This window comes from Cupressus sempervirens, chromosome 3, assembly GCF_028749045.1.
Source record: "Cupressus sempervirens isolate cs-2001-9-10 chromosome 3, ASM2874904v1, whole genome shotgun sequence".
Taxonomy (NCBI): Eukaryota; Viridiplantae; Streptophyta; class Pinopsida; order Cupressales; family Cupressaceae; genus Cupressus; species Cupressus sempervirens.
Genome location: NC_143120.1, coordinates 289,019,014 through 289,039,111, shown reverse-complemented (window position 1 = coordinate 289,039,111; position 20,098 = coordinate 289,019,014).

The window sequence follows — 20,098 nt, the reverse complement described above, 5'->3', positions numbered from 1 at the left end:
TATCCTAGTGTGGTCCTATTATAATTAATTGGGAAAGCCTCAAGGCCGACTCAAGGAATTGTTTTGAGGTCTTAGTATAAAGGAAAGTAGTTTCCTTGATTGTTAAGAATAAGGTGTCTCAACCTTGGATAATTCCTATTCTTATTATTTGTTTTGTAAAATGTATTTCTTGCAAATAATGTTGATGTTTCGGCATCTTGAATTGTGTATAAGGAGATCATCACTAAAACGGTTATGATGGATTCCTATGACATGTAAGAGCTATGTTAGGAAGATTCAATGACAGGTGAAGACATGTGGCAACTAATAAATTTGAGTACTATACACTCTACCCCAATAGTGGGAAAAAATTTTGGGGTTCCTATTTTCTCAGAGAATGGTAAAACCCTAATACGGTTATCTTTGACAGTAGCCCTAAAGTGAAGCGCATGTTATAAGCATTTTTAGGGTTGCGAAGGGAAGCTATGCAAAAACGTGTGTTGTTGGTAATGTGAGTTGCTACTGGAGTCTTCTATTGTTGCTATTGAACTTGCATTGCAAGTGTATTGTAACCTTGTGTTGAAGATAATACTTTGTGCAGGTTCTGAAGGGGTGGGATTGTTTTATCGAAAGGTTTTTCCCCACCAAAAAATCTTTATGTTATGTGTTTCTTTCTCTGTCTATTTTCTTTATGCTTGCTTGGCTGAAATATTGTTGTTTACATGATATTAGATTTATAAGTGTAGAAGAATTTAATAGGATTTGCACCATACTTCTCTTAAGAGATTAGTGTAGGAAGTTGTTTCCGCACCTGAGTTTCCTTACAATATTTAATTATCTTAGTGTGGTCCCATTATAATTAATTGGGAAAGCCTCAAGGCCGACTCAAGGAATTTTTTTGAGGTCTTGGTATAAAGGAAAGTAGTTTCCTTGATTGTAAAGTGTGGAGGTGATTAAGGAAGTGCAAAAAAGAGAAGAGTATTTGGTAAATTCAAGTAAGCAATCCAAGGAATTATTGGATGTCAATTTGGTGATCTGGTATTGAGATCAGAAGGAGCAAAAGTCTGGTCGATAGGATAGAGAAAGAAGAAGGAGAAATATAGTTTAATTCTATTATTCTACAAGGAATAATACATAGATCATTTAAATAGTGAGTTCATAAGTCCTGCCCTTGAAGCTATTTAGATAGTGGGTCCATCTATCTTCTACAACTCTTAACAAGATTAGAATCTCATAACAAGGATTCAAAGTCTCCTAACAAGTACTGATATGTACTAAATGTATTTCATAGACTCCTAACAAGGTGCATCCTCTAACAAGGAATATTTATATTAGTACATCATTATGTGGGTACCATCCCAATTGGAGTTTTCCCTTTGATCCAGGGTTTCCCTAGTTAACATATCTAGTGCTATTGTGTATGAGTATCTTTTCATGGTTGTTGATTATATTTCTCATCTGGTTAAGGATTAATAAGGTTTATAATTGTGATAATAGTTGGATAATTGATTAACGCCTTCCCCCCTCTCAATTATATTGGTGGACTATATATTCTAACAATTGGTATCAGAGCTTTAGGTCTAACACAGTGAGGGATGGGATAACTAGGGCCAAAGGCACACCCAACTATCTAAACCACTTGCAAGAGTAAACACATCTTAAAAAAAACATAAATAACAACAACCAAAGGAGATAGAAGAGCAAATTCTCATCAAAATAGAAAATACATGCCTAGTTGTAAGGCCTTCTGGGTTACAGCCAACATTACAATCAGACTTCAAATTTGATCCATAGTGATAAACTTCACATTCTTAACTTGCTTCTACTCTTCTTATGCTACTTTGATCTACCATTTTATCCTCAAACTCTACCCAAGACCCCCTTAAATAGATGCACAGCCACAAGTCGGCCTATTGTAAATATAAACTAATTAAAACCTTACATTAAATGTCAAAACAAGCCACAAGTTAGCTCTCAACAAATACCTATCACAAATTAAATGCAAAGGTCGGCTCTAGCTAGAAATTGCAAATAGAAAACTCAACAAATGAAGGACCAAACAAAATGCTACAAGTCGGCAAACTTGGAAACCAAATGTACTTAGAAACCAAACGATCTTGACAACCAAAGGAACTTGGAAAACATGCAAAATAGAAATGCAACCTAGGATGCTCCTACATCAGACAACCGAGGTTGAAAGAAATGATTCTCTTAAATCATTGAGATGTCATAACCTGAGGTGAATCCAACTCAAATTGGGAAATCCATGTAGCATCTTCAACTAGTTAGCTCTTTGACTTTAGCAAGTACTCATAGTAATCTTTTCCTCTTGTGGTCTTACTAACTCTCTGATCCAATACATGTTCGGCTTCTTCAGTCTGCTTCTTAGGATAATTATCTAATACAATAACTTCATCATCTGACTCGTGATATTTATATGAATTAGCAACATTGAATATAGGAGTTATATCCATGTCATCAGGTACTCAACCTCATAAGCATTGCCACTGTCAAACTTTCTTAAGGTCTTACAAGGTCCAAACTTCTTCATCTTTAGTTTATTGTATGTTCCAATAGGAAATCTTCCTTTCTTCAAATGAACCATCACCTCATCACCAACTTCAAAAAGATGATATCTTCTAGAATTATCAGCATTCTCCTTATACTTCTTATTACTTTGTTCCAATCTTAACTTTACTTCCTCATGCAAAGACTCCATAAAATCAAAAAACTCTTCTTCTATAGCACTTCTCTTCTTTTCACCAACAATATCCCTTAAATCTAATATCCCTTTAAACTGCATTCCAGTAACAATCACAAAAGTTGTTTTCCTTGTACTCTTATTCATAAAACTGTTATATGCAAACTCAACTTGTGCTAATACCAACTTCCAATTACTTGTCTTATCTCCAACTAAACATCTTAGTAAATTACCCAAGCTTCTATTAACAACCTTTGTTTGTCCATCTGTCTATGGATGGAATGTAGAACTAAACTTCAATTGAGTACCAATCTTCTTCCACAAAGTTTTCCAAAAGTAACCAACAAAATTACTATCTCTATCAGAAATAATACTTCTTGGTAATCCATGCAATCTAACAATCTCTTTGAAGAAAATTTTAGAAACATGCTCGGCATCTGATGTCTTCTTACAAGGTATGAAATGAGCCATCTTAAAAAATCTATCCACAACAAAAAATATAGAATCATACCCCTTCGTTGTCTTAGGCAATCCAAGAACAAAATCTATACTAATGTCACTCCAAGGTTTCTCAGGAACAGAAATAGGTGTATACAATATAGTATCCTAACTTACTCCTTTTGCAACTTGAAAAACTCCACAACTCTTTACAAACTTATGAACATCCTTATACATCTGAGGCCAATAATACTTATCATTAAACAAACTCAATGTCTTATCAATTCCAAAATGTCTGGCTAATCCACCACTATGCTTTTCCTTAATCAAATTCAACCTCATAGAACTCTTAGGAATATACAACTAAATACCCTTAAACAAAATACCTTCTTGAATAAAATATTCATCAAAATTACTTGTTTGTTCTGTCAAAATAGGTGCATCACATTCAACTTGGAATACCTTATTGAAACCTGGCAAAGCCAATACAAGTAACTCAAAAACTTTTTTTTCATTGTCTCAAAACTTTATCAACTCCATGTGTCCAATTAAATTCCTTTTTATCTCCACTCATTGTCTCAGTCATAGCATTACAAACAAAACTAAAATTCCTTATAAACTTCATATAAAAACTAGCCAAACCATGAAATGAACTTACCTCGCCCACATTCTCAAGTGTAGGACATTCTAAAATTGCTTTAACCTTCTCAAGGTCCATCTTCAAACCATCAATTGAAATCACAAATCCCAAATGCATAATCTCCTCTTGCATAAAAGAAAACTTTCTTTAGATTAATCATCAACTTTTCTTCTTTTAATCTCTGCAATACTTTTCTAACATGTTTAAGATGTTCTTCCTTTGTCTTACTAAATATTAGAATATCATCCAAATAAACAATCACAATCACAAACTTACCCAAGAATATTTTGATAACTTCATTCATCAACCTCATAAAAGTACTAGGTGCATTAGTCAAACCAAAAGGCATAATCAACTATTCATACAAACCATCTTTTGTTTTGAAAATAGTCTTCCATTCATCACTTTCTCCAATTCTGATTTGATGATAATCACTCTTGAAATCAATCTTGGTAAAATACTTTGCTCCACTCAAACAATCCATTATGTCATCCATCCTCGGCATAGGAAACTTAAATTTCACTATGATCTTGTTAATAGCTCTGGAATCAGTACACATTCTCCATTCTCCATTCTTCTTAGGTGCTAATATAGTAGGTGCAACACATGGACTCTAGCTTTCTCTGATCAAACATTTTTGCAATAACTCATGCACTTGTTTGTTAAGTTCTTCATTCTCTATAGCTATCAACCTCTATGGTGCTTTATTCAAGAAGCTAGCTCTAGGAATCAAATCCATGCAATGACTTATACTTCTTAGGTATATCCTTTGCAAAAATATCTTTATACTCAATTAACATTTTTTTGATTTCTACTGGTACTTAGTCAATACTACCAGATTCTATTGTCACTTGGTTACCATTAGCTTCTCTCACTCAATTGTTGCTAACCGACACTCGATTAACACTATTTTCTGATGCTCGTTTGCTACTGGCACAAGATTATGAAAAAAAAGATTTGATTCTTCTTCATTTCCTTTTCAAATTTCTTTCCATTAACCATGCAAATTTTTATAGTAGTATAATTAACCTCATATGGACTTTCAATCAAAGGCAGCAATATTTTTTTTTTCCATTCACCCAAAGAGTAGATTGATTCATTATTCCATCATGTATGGCATATCTATCATATTTCCAAGGTATACCCAAAAGAATATGACAATAATCCATAAGCATAATAATGTCAAATCTTGAATTTCACAATGTAATTGTTCACTTACCAATATCTTATGCTCATCTTTGATCCATGAAACATGATAAGGTTTAGAATGCTCGAACCTCTACAGCTGCAACTTTGTAGCTAGTTCTTCTAATGCCAAGTTTGTATAACTTCTACTATCAATGATCACCTTGCAACATTGTCCATCCATCTTACATCTAGTCTTGAAAAGACTTCTTCTTAGGACAGGTTCCTCGTCACTTCCCTTATTGCATAAGGTTCTTCTCACCATCAAATTTTCTCCAACCTCAAGTCCACTTGGTGAACCCTTAGTGTCTCCTTGAACCACAACGTTTATGTTACTTTGCCCACTTTTAGAGTATCTACACTCAAAGGATATATACCCTTCTTTACCACATATAAAATAATTACCACGAAATCCACCTCTAGAATAAGAGTTACCTCTTCCTTGATAAGAAGCAATACCCCCTCGGTAAGAATCACCACCTTTTCACTAGGTCTTTCCTTTATCATCATTCTTCCATTCATATTTTCCTGTATCCTACAAAGAATTTTCATATCTGCTACCTTCTCCATAAGATCTACCTCTACCTCTCTGGAGTCTACCTTCTCTACCTCTTTGTCTTTGTTCATGCTTTTTTTTCAAGATCTCCTCAGCTTTCAAGGCATATTGATATGCTTGCTCCACACTTTCCAATTTTATAAAAATTATCTCACCTTGAATCCCAGATCTCAATCCATTTATGTACCTTGAAATTTTCTCAACATCATCATCCAGATGTCCATATTTGTATGTCCAATCTATAGAATTCCTTAGTATACTCCTCCATAGTTATGTCTCTTTGTCTCAAATTTTGTATTTTTCTTAACAAGCTAACTTGGTAATCAACAAGAAGGAACTTGTTCTTTACCTTGTTCACCATTTTTGGCCAAGTCCTGATCTTCTCCTTTCCTCTCCTTTGTCTATCAATTTTCAAATGATCCCACAAAAGTGAGGCATGTCCTTTCAACCTAGTAACTACAATCTTCACCTTCCTATTATCAGGAGTGTTTTCATACTCAAAGAACTTCTCCATTTCAGAGATCCAATCTAACACAACATTGGTATCCAATTTTCCATCATAAGGAACAACTTTTACAGTAGGTTTTGAATTTTCCCTAGATAATACTCTCAACAATCTTGCCTTATCTTGATCTTCTTCAAGTTTTGGATTAGGGTTTGGTGTTGTTGTGTCATCATCAAGATGTGCTCCTCTTCTTTGGGTTATCTCTATAACATATAATCTAGTTGTGATCTATCTCAATGTATCTAATGTGGCATTGTCATCATTTCCTCTACCTCGAACCATCTTTACAATCAGGTTCTTGCAAGATAATAACCATCTGCAAGTTATAGGTCAAATCCATAGATCTGTAACCCTACAACCAAATTTCGTAGGGGTCTACACGATCCAATCTCCATACAAATGAACTTCTGCTCTGATACCACCTAACGTAGGGAGGGATGAGATAACTAGGGTCAAAGGCACGCCTAACTATCTAAACCATCAGCAAGAGTAAACACTATAGAAAACAAATAGAAGTAACAACAACCATAGGAGATAGAGGAGAAAATTCTTTATAGATTTATCAAAAATATCAAATACATGCCCAGTTGTAAGGCCTTCTAGGTTATGGCCAATATTATAATCAAAATTTGAATTTGATCCACGATGATAAACTTCACATTCCTAACTTTCTTATGCTCTTCCTATGCTACTTTGATCTACCATTCTACCCTAAACTCTATCCAAGACCCCTTAAATACATGCATGGCCACAAGTTAGCCTATTGCAAATATCAACTAATTAAACCTTTACATCAAATGTTAAAACAAGCCACAAGTTGGCTCTCAGCAAATACTTGTCAATTAAATGTAAAGGTCTTCTCCAATTAGAAACTGCACACACACAACTTGGAAAACAAAGGACTAAAAAAAATCCTACAACTCGGCGAACTCGGCAACTAAAGGAACTTAGCATCAACTATGAACTCAAAAACCAAAGGAACTTGGCAAACATGCAAGATATAAATGTAACTTAGGATGCTCAAGCATCAAAGTCCTTGAAGAGAAAGCTTAACAGCTTTGGGAGATTAATGGTGAGTCACTTCAAAAAAGATAGTCCTAAGTTTGATGGGGTTAACTATGATAGCTGGAAAGAAAAGATATAGACTCATTTTTTATGTATGGGTCCAGGTTACTAGCTTTTGACAAAGAGTGACAAGGGAATTTTGAAAGAAGAAAAGCTTGAAGAATGCAGTGAAGAAGAAACAATTTTTTTCATGTGTAATATGCGAGTGAGAGAAGCCTTACTGTCAACTCTTTCTAAAAAATGAATACAGTTAGGTAAAATCACTAGTAACATCTCATAAGATTTAGAAAGCTTCGAAATCTATGTTTGAAGGAGATAATCATACAAAATGAGTAATATCACATAATTGGATATATTTGTTTCAAGATGCGAAGATGTTGAAAGATGAACATGTGAGAAGCTATGTTGGTAGAATATCTAAGATTGTTGCAGGAATCAAATCATGTGGTGGATCCAAGGAAGAATATGAGATTGTATGGAAGATTTTGTAAACTTTGACACCACCATTCAAGCAAGTAGCATAGATGATTGAGCTTTTGATACCCTATACTAAGAAGTTCACCAAGGAAACTTTGCTTGGAAAATTGGAAGTAGCAAAGTCTAGTTTGAGATAGTCTCGAGAATTAACAAGAGTGGAGATAGCTTTTAGTACCTTAAGTGTTCATCCATTCTTACCTAGAAGTGCAAGCACTTGTGGAGATTTTTCTAGCAGCAATAGAACAAGATCCGAAGAAGACAGAAAGATTGAAGAAGGTATAGCCCTACTTGTAAGAAGAGAACCAGATGGTAGGAGAATATTTAAATGTTCGACTTGTAATGAATTTGGTCATTATGCGTCGAAGTTTCCTAAAAGAGAGAAAAAATATAAAGGCAACTTTAAGCCTAGAATACCTATAAATTATTTGTATGCAAATGAAAACGAGGAATCTAAGGAAAGAGTTCGGAGTGAAAGTGACTATGAGATAGGATTTGTAGCCATAAAAGAAGATTATCTTGATAAAAAAATTAGAAAAGAAAAATCTCTAGTTTCCCAAGTTGAAAATAAATTTTATTGGATAATCGACCATGGATGTTCACATCATATGACTGGTGAAATGAACAAGTTTGTAAAATTTAGAAATCATGATGGAGGCATTGTTAGAGTTGGTAACAATGTGATCTATCACATCACAGGGATAGGATCTATTACTCTTGATGGAAAAACTAATACTAATGATGTTTACTTTGTTGATGGTTTAGAACATAATTTGTTGAGTGTTGGACAGTTGGGGGATAAAGGTTATCAGCTACAATTTATAGAGAAGACTTGCACTATCAAAGATAAAGATGGAAAGATGATAGGTACAGGTACAAGATCTAGAGGTCATGTAATTTAGTTGAATCCTATTGAGATCACATGTTTGGTTGCAAAGGTGGATAATAGTTGGTTATGGCATAGAAGGTTTTGTCATATAAATTTTGATAATAGTGTGAAGGATAGTAGTACATTTGCAATTAGAAATTTTCCTAAGATCATGAAGCCTACTAGTTTTGTTTGCAAAAAGTGTATCATGGCTAAACAAAAGGTTTCATTTCCTAGCAAGAAATTCACTACTATAGAGAAGTTGGAGATTGTTTATACAGTTTTGAGTGGCCCTACCAGAACAAGAGGATTCTATTTCTTAAAGAGAAATATGAAGCATTTGAGAAGTTCAACATATTTAAGAATATAGCTGAGAATGAATCTACTATAAAGATTAAGTGTTTGAGATCATATAGAGGTGGATAATTTACTTCTAGAGAGTTTAACATGTTTTATAAAGAGAATGGAATTAAGAGATAGTTATCATCACCTAAGACCTCTGAGAAGAATGGGATAGCTAAAAGGAGAAATAGATCAATATCAGAGGCAGCAAGAGAAATGATGTTTGAGAATGATGTATTTAAGGCTTTTTGGAGAGAAGCATTCAATATAGCAATATACACCATGAATAGAGTATAGATCAGAAAAGGTATGAATAAGACTCCTTATGAATTATGGTTTGGTCATACACCTTTAGTAAATTATTTCAAAAAAATTAGATGAAAGTGTTACGTAAAAAGAGGTGATGATATTGGTAAGTTTGATCCAAGAAGTGATGAAGGTATGTTCCTTGGTTATTCATTGAAAAGAAAAGATTACAGATGTTTTAATAATAGAACTAAGATAATTGTTGAGTGTGCAAATGTGCAAGTTGATGAAAAGTTTGAAGTTGAGGAGAAAATGATGAGTTACAATTTGGATGAAGAAAAAGAAAATCCTAGAATTGGTAGAGAAAATGTGGAAGTTTTCTTTGAGACTAACAATGACTTGTAGAATGATGTGCAAATTTTTGAGCAAAGAGGAGAATAGAGATCTTAACCAAGAGATGAGATAATAGTTGAGTTAGCAACTCCTATTTCTAACAAGAACCTAACAAAGAATCACCCTCCATAGTAGATAATTGGAAGCAGAGACAAACAAGTGATGACAAGAAATAGAGTAAATGAGGAATTATGTTTGATTTATCAAGTTGAATCTAAGAGTGTAGATGAGGTATATTACAAATATGATCATTGGATTGAAGGAAGAACTAGATTAGATTATGAAGAATGAAATGTGGGAATTGGTTCCTAGACCTAAAGATGAGAATGCTATAGGAACTAAATGGGTATTCAAAAACAAGATGAATCAACAAGGTGAAGTTGTGAGAAACAAAGCTAGACTAGTATGCAAAGGCTATTCACAGTAAGAAGGAATAGATTATGAGGAAAAATATGCCTCTATAGCCAGAATGGAAGTAGTGAGAATGTTTTTGGCTTGTGTAGCAAATAAGAAATTTAAAATGTATCAAATGGATGTCAAATCAGCCTTTCTAAATGGAGAACTTGAAGAAGTTTATATTGAGCAACCTAAAGGTTTCCCTTTGACAAAAGACAAGGATATGGTATGCAGAATAAAGAAAGCTCTATATGATTTAAAGCAAACACCTAGAACCTAGTATGCAAGGTTGGAAAATTATTTGGAAAAAATTGGATTTACTAAAGGTATGGTAGATAGTAACTTGTATTTGAAAGAACTTGAGAATGGTTTTCCAGATAATAATAATTTTTGTTGATGTCATAATCTTTGGAGGAAATGATGAAGCAAGTGATAAGTTTTCTAAAGAAATGAAGAATTAATTTGAGATGATCATGATTGGAGAAGTGAGTTTTTTTCCTAGTTTTACAGATTGTGCAAAATAGTGATGGAATTTTCATTTCACAAGCTAAGTATTTGAAAGACTTTTTGAAAAGATTTGGCTTGGAAACTTGTAATCCTTTTCGTACACCAACGATAATTGGTCACAAGTCATCTGAAAAAGATGATACATCTACAATTGACATAAGAAGAATAGATCAATTGTTGGAGGTTCACAATATTTGACTCACACCAGACTAGATATAGAAAATGTAGTTGGGATTGTAGCTAGATTTCAAGCTGATCCTAAGGAGTATCACTATGTAACAGTAAAGAGGATATTCAAATATTCGAAGGGAACATTTGATAATGGGATATGGTATGAAAGATCAAGTGATTTCACTTTATGTGCTTATACTGATGTGGGCAGTATGGATGACAGAAAGAGCACTAGTGCTGAAGTAATTTTCTTAGGTGGAAGATTGGTTTCTTGGATAAGAAAGAAATGTGATTGTATTTCAAAAAGTATAGCTAAAGAAAGTATGTAGCAGTAGAAAATAGTTATAAACAAGTCATGTAGATGAAGAAAATGCTAAAGGATATTGGGATGGAATTTTCAAAACATGTTATCATATATTGTGATAACACAAGTACAATAAGTATGTCTAAGAATCTTGTATTGTATTCTAAGACTAAGCATATATTTATTAAGTATCATGTTTTGAGAGAGAAGGTTGCAAAGAGAGATCAAATTAGAATATGGAAGTACTAAATATCATATTGCAACTATCTTTACAAAGCTCCTTCCTAAAGATACTTTTGAGTACTTAAAAGGTATACTTGGGGTTATGCTCATGCCTACTTCAGAGTAGATGATGCAAAGATTGCATCAGTCCAAAGATACAGAGCATTATTTTTTGACTAGAGTCAATGTAGATGCTTCCTATATGGGGGAGTATTTGGAACAAGAAGAGTCACTAAGGACTCTTGGTAATTGGTTTTGAATAGTGGATTTGGACACTCGAGCTAGTTGATGACTTGGAGAAGATTATTGACATAATGAAGCTTTTTTCATTGATGTCAATGGGGGAGAGAAGCATGTATGAAAAATATCCTCTAGTTGAATGGGTAGAGATAGTTTAGTGGGAAGAGATAAGCACATCTCTACTAGGGAGATTTAGAAATATTCATGTAAATAAGAAGATGGAATTATTAATACCAAAGGGGAACATAAGTAGAATTGATGTATGGGGGGAGAAATTGAAATCTCCTATGAGGGAGAAGCTGAGAGTTGTTTAGTATGTGAAAAACTGATGTCAATCTTAAGAGTTACAGAATAGAGCAATGTTCTAGAGGATTTGAGATTTGATTGATGAAGAGTATTTGAAAAGGTGAGTACATCAACAATTGCAACAAAGTATTGTTTGGTATTCTTGGAACTTATGTTTTTCATCTATGTTTCCCTCAATGCAAAAGGGGGAGATTGTTAGCATAAATTTTGATGGTATTCCTTTCGGGGAGTATCCTATGCATTGGAAATCATGTAGTGTGATTGACATGTTGCATTCATGATTGTGTTTATCATTGATGACAACATAGTATGGTTTATGTAAAGACTAGCAGAGTAGTAGATAGAGATTTAGGTTGTACAAATAGAGGTTTGATGTTCAGGTCAAGCGCAGTTAAGGACATGTTCTTCACTATGTTTTGATGACGAGGTTAAGTGTGTGTCAAATAAGTCAAAGATATGCAGGAGATATGTGTGATTTACTAAAAACAGTATAGAGAAAAGGTAACTAAAAGGAATTTTATGATGAATGGATTGTATCTCTTAACAGAGATAGAATCAAGTTATGTGAGGTTAGACAGTGATAGAGGACAGTCTGATGATGACATCAGTGCACAATGTCTGGAATTGCACGTCTAAAATTTTGTAAAGACTGTGAGCCAAAAGTGTTGTATAGTTGTGAAAGATTTCATTATCTTAATGTGGCCCTATTATAATTAATTAGGAAAGCCTCAAGGCTGACTCAAGGAATCATTTTGAGGACTTGGTATAAAGGAAAGTATTTTCCTTGATTATAAAGTGCGGTTGTGATTAAGGAAGTGAGAACAAGAGCAGAGTGTTTGGTGAATGTGAGTAAGTGATCCAAGGGACTATTGGATGTAAATTTGGTTATCTGGTATCAAGATTAGGAGCAAAAGTTTGGTTGACATGATAGAGAAAGAGGAAGTAGAAATACAATTCAATTATATTATTTTGCAAGGAATAATATAGAGATCATTTAGATAGTGAGTTCATTGGTCTTGCCCCTGAAGTTCTTTGGATAGTGGGTCCATCTGCCTTCTACAACTCCTAATAGGGTTGGAATCTCCTAATAGGGATTCAAAGTCTCCTAATGGGTACTGATATAAACTAAATTTATTTCATAGACTCCTAAGAGGATCCATCCTCTAACAAGAAATATTTATATTATTACATCATTTTGTGGGTACCATCCCCACCAAGGTTTTCTCTCTGATCAAGGGTTTCCCTATTTAACATATTTGGTGTTACTGTGTACGAGTATCTTGTCATGGTTATTGATTATATTACTCATATGGTTAAGAATTAATAAGGTTGATCATTATGATAATATTTGGATAACTGGTTCACCCCCCTCCCCTCTCAGTTATATTGGTGGAATATATATTCTAACAAAAACATCTCATATGCATCCTTAAATAAATAGGTTTATTCTTTCCACTTAAGTATAACCATAGATCTTAGGGGTTTGATCATATTCATTGAATTTGTTCATCATTTTGTCTTTCTTCTTCTTTCCTTGAAACTTATTATACAATCTTTGCCTTAAATTACTTAACAAACTTAATTCATACATTAAACATTTCATCTCATCAATCCACATCATTAACATGTTTTGACTATTTTGTAAATTCAACTATGATGCCCTCAAATCTTGATTCTTTCTCAAATTGTGAATATGTTGACACTCATTCATCACTATGTTCTTTAGCTTGGTCATCACTAGGTACCTCGATCACTATTGGTCTATTACACTCATCTTGCATTGGCTTACTTAGCCATCACTATGCTCAGTAACTACTTCAATTTCCCTCATCTTGCTCGGTCATTACTGTCACTCGACTAATACTATTTTTTTTGGGTTAATACTTAAGTTCCTTAGTCTTCTTCTCGGTGATGCTTAACTTCTTCATTGAGCTAGTAATCTATTGTTTGGTCAAACTAGTGTTTTACTTATCTACTTGACTTGTATCAATCATATCTTCTACACTTCAACTCATATTTATTATTCACTCAATATAATGATCAAACAACACATTATCTTGTCAAATACTAACTAATCAAATGCCCTTTATAGTTCCATCATACTTAATCCTCTTTACTCAACCACTTTACTAGTTCATCTTGTTATCTCTCTTTTCAAATCATCTTCATCAATCAAATAAATGGCACTCTACACTTTTCGCAAATATCTTACCAATAAGATTTGACATCAATGACAGCATAAGAATTATTCTAATTATAGTTCCAATAGTCATGGTATCCAATGCAATACTCAACCTAATTGGGTATCTAATTTGCCCAAAGTTTTTATTTATATTTTATATTTTATAATACTTTTGATTCCTTTTGAGGACCCTTAATATTTTTTTCTTTGAGGGTTTGAGGACCCTTAACCACACATATAATGGTTCCAAAGGATCCATTTTGACCCACTGGATTACATCATGTGTGCTTAGGGGTTCTAGAACCCCTAAGGACATACATAATATGATTGAATGGGTCAAAAAAGGTCATAGGTTACCCTATGACCCCTTTTGACCCACTAGATCATATTATGAGTGCTTAGGGGTCTTACGACATAGATAATGTGTTTGAATGGCTCATAAGGGATTGTAGCGTACCCTATGGCCCCTTGTGACCCATCAAATTACATTATGTGTATTTAGGGGTCTAAAGACCCCTAATGACATAGATAATGTGTTCAAATGAATCATAAGGGGTCATAGGGTACCCTATAACCACTTTTGACCCATTGGATCACATTGTTTGTAATTAGGGGTTCCAAGGACTCCTAAGGACATAGTTAAAATGTTCAAATGGGTCATAAGGGGTAATAGGGTACCCTATGATCCTCTTTGACCCATTAGATGACATTATGGGTGCTTAGAGGTCCTTAGACCCCTAAAGACATGGATAATGTGTTCTAATGGGTCAAAAACATTTATAGGTTACCATATGATCACTTTTGACCAATTAGATAATATTATGTGTGCTTAGGGGTCTTAGGAACCCTAACGACATAGATAATGTGTTTTAGTGGGTCATAAAGGGTCATAAGGTACCCTATGACCCCTTTTGACCTATTGGATCACATTATGTGTGCTTAAGGGTCCTAGGACACCTAATGATATAGATAATGTGCTCAAATGGGTCAAAAGGGGATCATATTATGTGTGCTTAGGGGTCCTAGGACCCCTAACGACATATATAATGTGTTCCAATGGATCATAAGGGATCATATGCCCCCTTTTGACCTATTGGACTACGTTATGCGTGCTTAGGGGTCCTAGGATCCCTAATGATATATAATGTGCTCAAATGGATCATAAATTTTATAAGGACCCTACAACCTCTTTTGACTCATTCAATCAAATTATGTGTATGTAGGGGTCCTAGGACCCCTAACAACATAGATAATGTGTTCAAATGGGTCGTAAGAGGGTATAGGGTACCTAATGACCCCTTTTGACCCATCTAATCTCATTGTGCATTCTTAGGGATCCTAGGACCCCTAAGGACACATATAATGTGTTCTAATGGATCATAAGGGTTCATAAGGTACCTCATAACCCCTTTTGATCCATTTGACCATATTAATTGTGCTTAGGGGTCCTTTGACCCATAAAAACATAAATAATATATTTTGATAGGTCAAAAGGGGTCATAAGTTACCTTATGGCCCTTTTTGACCCATTGGATCACATTATGTGTTCTTAAAGGTCCTCGAACATTTAATGACAAAGATTATGTGATTCAATGTGTCAAAAGGGGCCATACATTACCCTATGACTTCTTTTGACACATTCAATCACATTATGTGTATTTAGGGGTCTTAAAACACTGAACAACATAAATAATGTGTTTGAATAGGTTATAAGGGGTCATGGGGTATCTTATGAACCCTTTGGACCTATAAGCACACATAATGTGTGTTGGAAATATAGATGAAGTAACTGAGAGGGGAGAGGTGAATCAGTTACTACAAAAACAAGTCCAAAAATCCCTTAGATGTCTAAAATGCTTATTTATTGCTAACACTCGGTAAATAGTGCAGAAATACTTTAACTTGGTAAATTAACTAGTTATTGTTCATCTAGCATTCAAAGTTATTAATATGCATGCAAAGATTAACTAAATGAACACAAGAGACACCAGATTTAATGTGGAAACCCAATATGGGAAAAACCACCAAGTAACTAGTCACCAAAATAGTGGGCAATGCCAAGAGATGAAACATGCACAATAACACAATGATTTGTTCACTAGGGAAACTATAGATTAGGGGGAAAACCCCACCATCCTCACAAGATGAGGTATTAATATAAATATTCCTTGTGAAAGTATGTGACCTTGTTTGGGGTCAATTATAATACAATTAGTACATTAGTCCCTATTAGGAGACTTTGAACTCTTGTCAAAAGGTTCTAGCCCTATTCAAATCTTGAAGGAAGAAAACTAAACCCACTATTGAAATCACTTCAACAACTGTATATAACATATATTCAAGATAACAAATCCAAAGAGTGAACTGACCAAAATTGTAACTCGATTGCCAATATAGTTCCTTTGAAGTTCCCAATCCAATATCAACTCAATCCTCTTCTCTTCTCTACTCAAATTAGTATCCTTAGCACACATACCTTACATAAAAAGTCATAGTTACAGCCAAGGAAAATATGTCCTTTAAACCCTCTCCTAACCACTAATTAGGTCTTCTTGTAAGGGCTTAAGTTGGAAAGAGAACTCAAATTTGAATTAAATATGCATTAAGTGTTATTACAAAATCCTAAAAGGCAAATGTATAATGCAAATAGGGTAAGTAATAAGCAATCATTAAATTGTAGAGTACACAAGTTCTTACAAGTTGTTTTCTCTCACTTCAAATAGCCAAAAAAAAAATTATCCACTTATAAATTTTTTTATTTCCATTTCTATCATTTTGCATCCATAGTTAGCTTTAATTCCTTTTTAATTTGAATAAATCTCATTTGTTCACTAGATTGCTACTATAAGTAAGCTTGTGTTAGGCCAATTCATCCCTTAAATTCTATCAATCTTGAGGGTGGCTAATTTTATCCTTCACACATTGTAAGAAACATAATATTCCTCCAAATACATTTTATTTGTTACCTTTTATCTCAAATGGTAATTAGGTTATTCAATCAATCTTGAAGGTGGCTTATCCCCTTCTTTATACATTTTAAGAAAGGCAATATTCCTCCAAATAAATTTTAAGTTCTCTTTATTCTCAAATGCTAATTAGGATATCCAATTTAATTTTACAAACACCATAAAAGTAATAGGATTATTCAAACAATGCTTATGTTTGACACCAACATTGAGATGTATAGGTAATTATGGTTTTATCATCACTTTCTTGGCAAATCATATACTAAATTATATACTGCTACAAATAAGTTTCACATGAAATTATAAAATAAAAAAGAGTACATCAAGGTCTTGAATTAGACATGTGATACCATAATACATAATAAGATAGTTAAAGGCAAGGAGCAAAATAAATTCTACATGCGAACAATCCTAAGGTGCTTTATGATCAAGCACACACATATAAAATAAAAAAGAGAACATCAAGGTCTTGAATTAGAAATGTGATACCTGTTAACCATTTTTAGCCCCCTTCCTAAAATTCTAATGTTGCCATCTCATGAATACCCAGGGTGATAAGTCATGTCTATGTCCTTTGAATTATTTTTATTTGCCATGAAAACATGAAAGGGATACATAAAAACCTTGGTTATATGTCATTTTCCTTATATTCCTAAGTCTTCAAATCTTTTATATTGTATGTCATATTCTCATGAGTAATTCAAGTTGCGACTATGTGAATCCCTTCATCACCTGTCGCTATGGTTTATGCTCTAACTGTCAGATGAGTTGTGAAGGTGTGAAACGATCAAGTTCACAATTAGTGTTGCTTTGCAATTGTTGGCACTAATGTTCAGGTTAATGTTGTGATAGAGAAATTGCTATGGATTGCATGATCACAGAGCATTTTTTCCTTAAGGGGTTTTAAGTTGTGAAGTTGCAATGGAGAGCAGCAGTTAGGTTTAGTGATTTTCGCACCTTCACATGGAGTTAAGTTTAACCCAGGATCAAGGTGGCAAAGTTGTGAAATTCTTTAGTCACATTTTTGTAGGGTTAAATGGTGAACTCCAATTTTTGGGTTGCAAAGAAGTGAGGAGCAAACACGTGTCTTGGTGGGCCCAATTCATATGGGATTCTTCATCGCATAGTCACAAGGCCAAGAGGCAATTTAATGTTCGGCATTTCAAAGGAGTGTCTTATCAAATGAAAGCAGATCAATATCACTCCATCAAAAAAGTAGTCAGAAAGGCTTTAGTGTTTCAAGTTGCGAAGTTGCGAAAGTCAATAGCTTCATCAAGATTCAAAGTTTTCGCATCATTGCACATGGTTAAAGTTAACATGTGATCAGGGTTGCGATGTTGTGAAACATTTTGTTCACTCATTCACAGGGTTAAAGATGAGTTAAGGTTTTCGGCTGCGAGGTTGCAATTCAATGCAAATGTTGACTCCAAGAGACTTTTGCAACATCGTTGGGTTAAAACGCAAAAAGTAGTAGGCAATTATGACAGAGTGCATAGTTAGGTTGGCAGTTATCACAATATCACATGTGAAGGAGCATTGAAGATATTTTAAGTCACAAAGTTGCAAACAAAGAGATAAGGTGGCAATCATCAAAACAACGTTCACAACATCGCACGGTTTCAAATAGGGTTGTGTCTAGCGGTTGCGAATTCATGATGAAGTAAAAATGGATGGCCTCACAGCATCACAGGGAAATAAAAGTCCTAGCTACTGCGAGGATGCGAAAGGGTCAGTCTGATGGTCATCGCATGGTTAAGCAACAATTAAGTCTAAACTGCGGTGAGGCTGCGAAGCAGTCCATTTCATGATGTTTGTAGGGTCGCAACAGAGTATGAGATACGGTGATTTCAAGCTGTGAAGCAGCGACAAGCCAAAAAATGAAGACATCAATGTTTCGCATGGTTAAACAGTTAAAAACGAATATCAATTGCAAAGCCACGAACAAGTACAATTAGCATGTCAACATAACAGATAGAAAGCTGGATGATCTGGTAGAATGCTTAAAGAATATTGGGTCATGTGGCAGGTCAGATGTTTGAATTTGATTGACTTGTTGACATGATTTACTTGGCATGGTTGTGAACATGAAACTAGTAGCTTGTTAATGGCAATCAGATCTTTTTTATCATCTACAACTACCTTTTGGTGTTCTCCATACCTAGTAAATGCAATTTTCTTCATTCCACCACCTTGGTTATCTATCTACCCATTCAAAGCAGTTATGGTCGTTGATTCTATCTCTTCAAGGCCTGATTTGCACGCAGAGATCAGATTTTCTACATGGAGATGTGCATCTGATTGGATTTCCCTTTTAATTCTCAGTTATTGCTCTCCTTTGCAATCTAACTCCACCTGGTTGGAGTTTGAACTCAATGTAAACATCAGAGTTATTCCTGAACTCTATAAAAAGAAGTTGTAAATATTTGTTAGGGGTTCTTCTCTATTCTGTTATGTCTACTTGGAGTAGCCTTGTGCTCTGCAACTGTATTTCTAGTCCATTAATGAAATAGCTCTCTTCTTTACCTCTTCTTGCCATTCATTATTTGTGTATATATCTTGCCTTTTTTTTAATGTTTATTTTCTCATTTTTAAAGGTATGGTGTGTTCAAACTGATGATAATTGTTGTATTATGAAGATGTCTTTCCTCTTAGCATTTGATTAGTTTCAAACCTACATGTGATTCTTTGGGAGTAGAATAGAATCAAGATCTGTGTATTTGGGCTTTTCATTGATGTGTTGTGCATATAAGAGTAGAGTTGTAACCATTTCAATTAGGTGCATCACCCCTCTTTACCTTTTAGCAATTTACTTTTCTACATCTCCTTCTCCCTTTTCATCTCAAGCAATAGTTAGGTGCATCCTGATTGTAAGGAAGTCGGCCTTCTCTGGAGACTCAATCTCATAGTTCAAGTCTTACAGCTTGGAGATTGTTTCCATGTTACACAAGGTCGCTTGAGGGTCATACCTCAAGCAAGGGTGCAGACTTTTGTGTCAACAATACCAAAATACATAATAAGATAGTTGGAGGCAAGGAGAAAAAGAAATTCCACTTTCAAACAATCCTAAGGTCCTCTATGATCATATGCATGCACACACATACACCTCGCTATAAATAGGTTTCACGTGAAATTATAAAATAAAAGAGTTCATCATGGTCTTGAATTAGACATGTGATACCATAATACATAATAAGATAGTTGAGTGCAAGCAACAAAAGAAATTCCACTTACGAGCAATCCTAAGGTCACATACGCACCCACACACACTCGCACACGCACATGCATACCCACACCCACACCACTACAAATAATACATAATAAGATAGTTGAAGGCAAGGAGCAAAAGAAATTGCACTTGTAAACAATCTTAAGGCCCTCTATGATCACGTGCACGAGCACGCAAGCATACACA